Here is a 6,983-nt window from a genome sequence, read left to right as displayed (position 1 = left end):
CCCCCACCCCTCCCCTCCCCTCCATCGAGGGATTTTTCATGCTCAGTTGACAAGCTGACCAAGATAGTCTTCATTTCAGAAGCACAGATTCTGGGATGATCTTCTCTTACATCTTTACAAGCATCCAGCACTCAGTAAATAAGTTCTACAAAAAGAAAGAGTAAACAGATACAAGAGGAAAAAAATCAAATTTGAAAATCTTCAGACTTTATATAATCTACTCGCTAGGAAATGGTAAGGGTGCCACCCATCCTGCATGCTGCAGGATTGTCCCAGTCCCACCAGGAAAGGCTCACATCCTGTAACCCTTACTTTCATATCTGAATCCATGTTTAACACTTTCTGGAGTGCGAGCCAAGCTATTGGTTGCTTACGACTCATTCTATTACCGCCTCCTGTTTGTCTGGCACATGCTCTAAAAAGTATGGAAAGCCTGCCCAGGAATAAATGAAGGCATTTGTCGTGGCTGCCTTTTATAGCAGAAAACATTGCAAAGCAAATGCCCTTCCATTTTAATGTATTGTCTATTATTCTTAAAGGTACAGATGAGGTGAGTGTTTTGGTTTGATAGCCAGGTTTACTCTTATCTATGTCTGTTTTTAATAAAATGTAAATGCAGATCTATTTGGAGGCTTAGTTATAATGGGAAATGGACAAATTATGATTTTTCTCCTTTTAATGTAATTGTTAATACTCATTTAATAATTACTGGCAACAGCCCTGGGCTGTTTGGCTCAGTTACAGTGTCAGCCCATGGACACAAGGGCTGTGGGTTTGATTCCCATGTTGTTGGTTGAGCCAGAGTTGACATATATGGCGGGACTTTTAGGGGCGGTTGCATAACCGAATTGTCTTTCTTCAGGACATGTTTGGCAGAGAGCGGGAAGTGTTTCGAACTGGAACTATCAAAACAGCCGGGAGTTAGTCTGAGCTTTTTCTGAATGAAGACAAAAGCTAGTTATTGACCAAAAGGCATGGTCAGGGCACTTCTGAGGCATTTATATACTGTACCACGGGGCCTCTATACTGTTATGGTTTGCAAAGCGGTTTGGAACACGCAGTATTGGTGAGCCAACCAGTCCCTGAACTGTGTGAGCAGGAGAAATCCGAAGAGCTGCCATGCACTTTTATTCTAAAAAATGTCAACAGTTTGAAAGAGAAAATGTGCCGGATTTTCCCTGGGGCCAGATAGCACAAGGAAACAAAGATAAATATCAATTTAATGTAATTCCTGAGGTTTTGGTCAGAATTATTTCCTAAATATTGAATCACCAGCTCAGCTTAAGCTCACAGTCGGCAGGTGAATACAGTAATTTGTTGTGCTGACCATCTGAGCTCGTCACCTGCTGGGAAAATGAGGTTCTTGTTTTTAGGAGACAAATGCGACGCCTGACACATGTGGACCTTCCCTGAGCCACTTGATCCTTAGGTTTAACTCGAGCTCAGATGGTCCGCCCGTGCAGGACTGACACACAGCTCCTCATGCTGCATCCGTCCGCGTTTCCTCGGGCGGCAGCAGATTGCACGCAGAGGAAAAGAAATTAGGCCTGTGTGAAGTAATTGGTACTGAGAAGACACAACTAACCTCATGTGATGATACCCTTTCCCCTCATAAGCCGATAATTGCAGCCTAGGTGTTTTTCATTTGCAGCTTTAAATTAGTCAAGACATTCGTGTTTTCCAGTGTGCCTTCTTAGGGATGCAGTATGATTTTTTTCAAAGGGTGGGTCACTTACTGCTGAGAAGAACACAAAGTGGGTTGTTCAAGAAGTGCAGGCCTCATGACCACAAGGGATGGGGGCCGAGCTGGCCCTGGTGCAGGGATTGGCCATGGCTGTCAGAGGGAAGGGGGGCACGGGAGAGGGAGACTCAGTCAGTGTGGATGGGGGTCAGGTGACCCTAAGAAAGCAACCCTTGAAGAAGCTAAAGGCAGCCCACGATGGACTCCCCAAATCGCATGAAACCTAAAAGTGCATGGACACATTCTTTGAGATTCACGCTGTGAAAATGCTTTTGCCAACCAGTCTGGTGCATCTTTTCTATATTGTTGGCATCTCTATGGGTATGTGCTGAAGGTCAATCTTCACAGGTAAACGAGATGTTCCTCAGGAAGCAAAACTTCAAGTATTCGCTGTTACTCTGATCACAGGGACTAAGTGATTCAAAGGCGATAAAGTGCAGAAGCGCCAACATCGTTACCAAACCAAGGGCCCTACGGGGTGATGCTGTTTTCCAGATGACGAATATTTGGATCCAGGAGATAAAGGAGTTGAAACAGCAACACGGATCCCATGTTGCCTTAATGAACACTTCACATTTCCTCAGAGGTATAGCAATGGAGTCGATTCAAGTGCAAAATCAAAGATAGGAAACCATTACCACTTTCCTCTCAAATAAAGTAACACCCACATCTATGGCAGGAAGATTTACTGAAACTTTTTGAACTATGATTGCAGCCCCGATGGTTAGGGATCGCCGTCAGCCCCGTTCAAAGGTTGAAGGGCATGAACTGACACAGAAAGCCTTCTTGTGGTCGAAGGAATTGAAACTACAGGAAGTTTCATTTTTTTGTTTTGTTTCTGGATATATAAGTAATACATGCTCATCCATAGAAAACTGCTGAGAAGAGAATGTAAAAATCTGGAAGCGAACTACAGTTATGAACAGCAGACAGTTTTGATGAATTTGATCTCAGAGATCCACAAAGCCCTTCATTTACCAACGAGGGAGCAGACTTGTTAGAGGAAAGCAAGTTGCCTGAGGACACCCAGCGGCTGATGGCAAAGAGGTCACTCTGTCCCCGGATTTCCAGCCCAAAGCTCGCTCTCATGAACCTTGCTGACCACCCTCCCTCCCTGCTCTTTAGTTCACTTTTACCTTCAGCCCCTTCCGTCCTCCTTAATCCAGTCCTCTTTCCAATCCTATAGTATCCTTCATCACCAACTCCCATCACTCAGGACCTCCCCTACTTCCAGAGGGACTCTGTGTATGTGTGTGTGTGTGTGTGAGAGAGAGAGAAACATCAATGTGAGAGAGACACATGGAGCATGGACTGGTTGCCTCCCGCACACACCCCAACAGGGACCAGGGATTGAACCAGCCAGGGCTGTGTCGTGGGACAGATCTAGGCTTGCGCCCCGACTCTGCCCTCTGCGGCCGAGTGCCCCCGGTGAGTACTTCACCTCCAAGCCTAGCTCCCGTGTGTGCACAGTGGGGATAGAAGCCACAGCACTTCACAGGGTGTTACAGGGTTAGATGACACAATACCTGATACGCACCTTGCGGAGTGTCTGCCACTTGTCTGGACTCCAAGTTGATGACCTCTGTCATGCGCGTGGCTCCGTGCAGGCACCAGGGCAGCGGCCTGTCTGACAGACTCCTCAGAGGGCCTTGCTGTTTGATTTTAACTATTAGATGCCAAGGCCATCGCTCTCGTCAGCATGTTCTAATCACCTGGCGAGGCGGGCTGTGCCTGGACGTGGGGAGGGTCTTTGTTGTTTTAGGGCAGTGATGGCGAACCTTTTGAGCTCGGCGTGTCAACATTTTGAAAAACCCTAACTTAACTCTGGTGCCGTGTCACATATAGAAATTTTTTGATCTTTGCAACCATAGTAAAACAAAGATTTATATTTTTGATATTTATTTTATATATTTAAATGCCATTTAACAAAGAAAAATCAACCAAAAAAATGAGTTCGCGTGTCAGAGGCGTCATAGGTTCACCATCACTGTTTTAGAGCCTTCCTGTTACATGCTGGACCGTGGGGCCAAAATTCAAGAACCGAAGGTAAGGCATCGGTCTCACCAGGCCTGGGGGCCTGTAGACACCATTGTCTTCTCTGGGGCGGCACTCGTAGCTGCCACTCTGTGACAATCAGGCATTTACGAGACTTGAAAGGAGCAAGCCAGCCGCGTGGAAGGAGTCTTTACTCACATAGACCAGCAAGGTGGGCGAGCAGGCAAAGGGTCGCACCACTGAGAGGCCGGGGTGGGAGGGGACTGGAAAGCAGGGCCTCTCGCTCAGGCCACGTGGGCCACGTCCCACAGAGAACACGAAGGAGCCCGAGGCCGTTGCTGAGAGCCCAGCATGTAGATTTCGTGTGTAAGCACATGGCGGGCTGAGTGGGAGTCAGCCCCCAGCTGGGCTTAGGAGGAGGTGCAGTGCGCAGGGGCTGGGAGAGACGATGGAGGGTGGGGATCCTGTCGCTCAGGAGCCCTCGGCTCAGCTGGTGCGGCCCTCGTGCTGTCTCCCAGGAGGGCTTGCAAGCAGATGGTGCGATGGAGAGGGCGCCAAGAAGGCCATCCAAGTGACCGAAGGCCCGGGGAGTCTGTCCCTGTTGGCAGAGCCTGGCTCAGGCCAGCAAGGGCCGGAGACGGGGAGGGCGATGCGATGCTAGGCACCTGCCTGCTGGTCACTGAGAGAAGGCAGGAGAGCGGACGTCATGCTGCAGCACGAGGGACTGAGGGGAGACAGCGGAAGAGCTGCCTGTGGAAACAGGCAGGATACTGAAACATGGATTAAATGGAATTTGGATGTATTTTCTGGCCGAACATGGGGAAACCGAACCAGTTAATTCAGTTTCAAGCTTTTTAAGTTTCCATAGAGTCTGATGGGCAAGATATCTCTTTTCAAATTCTTGCTTTTTGATGAAACTCTCCTAGGACCTCATTTGGCCTACAGTTACCCCAGTGGCCACTCTCCCCCCAGTGGCCACCTGCCCACAGAGGAATATATTTTGAAATGGAGGTAAACCTCCCATAACACAAAATTCACCATTTTAATGATTTTAAAGCACACGTTTCCGGGGCTTTCAGAACGTTTACAGTGTGCTGCAGCTACCGGCACCGTCTAGCTCCGGAACATACTCATCACCCAGAGGGGAACCTGCACCCTGAGGCAGGCACCACCCATTTTCACCTCCTGCCCCGACCCCTACTAGTCATATGCTTTCTGTCTCCATGGATTTGCCATGGAAATGTATTTCTTTAGGAATCTTTTACATTATGCACTTAATTCCCCAATTAGAAACCGTAGACTACTGATACATCTGTGTGTGTGTGTGTGTGTGTGTGTGTGTGTGTGTGTGTTTGAGAAAGAGAGAGAGAGGAGAGAGGGCAAGAAAGAAGTCAGAGTAAGAAGTCAGAGTCAGCATTCATGAGAAATCTATTTGAAATATCCAAAGTGGAAACGGGGGAAATGCTTATTTTTCAATTAGAGGCCTGCAATTTGAACTAGGTGTCAACTTAAACTTCTCAAGGGCCCAGTCAGTCATAGGTTATAGAAATGTCAGACCGTTCTTGAAATATGCCTGTAACATTGAGAAAGGCTTGTGAATGGCAACATGGCTTCATAGATCCCAAATCACGCCATAAAGTTTCACATTTTCACATCCGACAGCAGCCCCGGCCGGGACCAGCTCTTCCTGGAATGGGTGATGCCAGCCCCGTTGCTTTTACTTGGAGCGGCGTCCTGGTGGCCATGCCTGTCTGCCTTTGTCCCAGTGAGCACGTCCGCTGACGCGGGGGAAGCTCAGGATGCCCTGACCGGTAAGTGAAAAAGCAACTGGAAATAAAATAATACAACCCCTTTTATTGGCCAAGCGTAAATACTTACCAATTTCAAATTAGAACATACAGTTTATTCCGGTTGGACTTTTTACAGAGTTAGCTAACCTAGTCACAAACGTAAAAACCTTGGAAACGAACTGGGAAATGGTGTTTAGGGTGCCTATTCTTTGTAAAATGGTTTAAAAATTGTACGGCCTTCTTGGTCATGATTACATGACAGGGAAGGTGTGTTTTCTGACTTCTGGGAAAATACCTAAAGGTTTTGAAAGAAATCTGGATTTCCAACCCGTCAAATGACTCCTAGGAGGAGTAGCCAGGAGGGTTTGTGGTTTAAGCGGTGCTTTGTGATCTCGAATGTCAAGGCCAGGAGATGACCGTCACTTTGCATTTGCACATATTTTGAGGGTTTTTATTACATTTCACTTTTCATTCCTTTATATTCCATGCGCCCCAGCTACTCTATCTGGACTGTTCCCAGTAACACTTAGGGTTCCCCTGCCACGGCTCACACACCTCGCTGGTTTTCATGCTGTGGGTCTTGCTCGTTTTCTTCCCAAAGTCCCTGTGTCTTTCCTACAGGCGTCACCGTGGTCCCTGTCTGATCTCTTCATCCTCTTAGCGTTGGCTTCTGGGGACTCCTCCCTGACAGTGGAAAACAATCTCCGTATCACGTTCTGAGGTATACACTGACTGGGCTGCTACTCCCACAGACACTTCTCAAGCAGTGGTGACCAGAGGTACATTAAAAAATATATTTATTTGTATTGATTTCTGAGAGGGAAGGAGAGGGAGAGAGAGAGAGAAACATCCGCGATGAGAGAGAATCATTGATCTGTGGCCTCCTGCAGGCCCCCTACTCGGGGTTGAGCCTGAAACCCCCTGAGATGGAATTCAACCATGACCTGGTTCATAGGTTGATGCTCAACCACTGAGCCACACCGGCCTGGCCAGAGGTAAATAAAAAAAAATATTTTTTTCCCTTTACTGATTTTTAGAGAGAGGGAGAGGGGGATAGAGAGAGAGAAACATCGTCCATCGGCTGCCTCCTGCACGCCCTCCACTGGGGATCGAGCCCACAACCCCAGGCATGTGCCCTGACTGGGAATCGAACCATGACCTCCTGGTTCATAGGTCAACGCTCAACCACTGAGCCACACCAGCTGGGCCAGACGTAAACTTTTAAAAAACCAAGGGAACCTCCTTTAAGGCACCTGGGAGTTGGCAGCACAGGGCTCCTCTGTGGCCCGGGAAGCTCAGGAAAGCGCCGGGAGGCCTGTTGGCGAGAGGCCTGTGCAAACACCATTATCCGGGTGCTTTGCTGTGGACCCACCCGTCACAAGATCACCTCCAGGGAGAGGTGCCGGCCTGGAGGGCTCACTCCTGTCTCCCCCTCGGGAGCTGCCTCGGTTTACCTC

The sequence above is a fragment of the Myotis brandtii genome, unplaced genomic scaffold (assembly GCF_000412655.1).
Source record: "Myotis brandtii unplaced genomic scaffold, ASM41265v1 scaffold227, whole genome shotgun sequence".
Taxonomy (NCBI): domain Eukaryota; kingdom Metazoa; phylum Chordata; class Mammalia; order Chiroptera; family Vespertilionidae; genus Myotis; species Myotis brandtii.
This window is presented reverse-complemented; position numbering follows the sequence as displayed.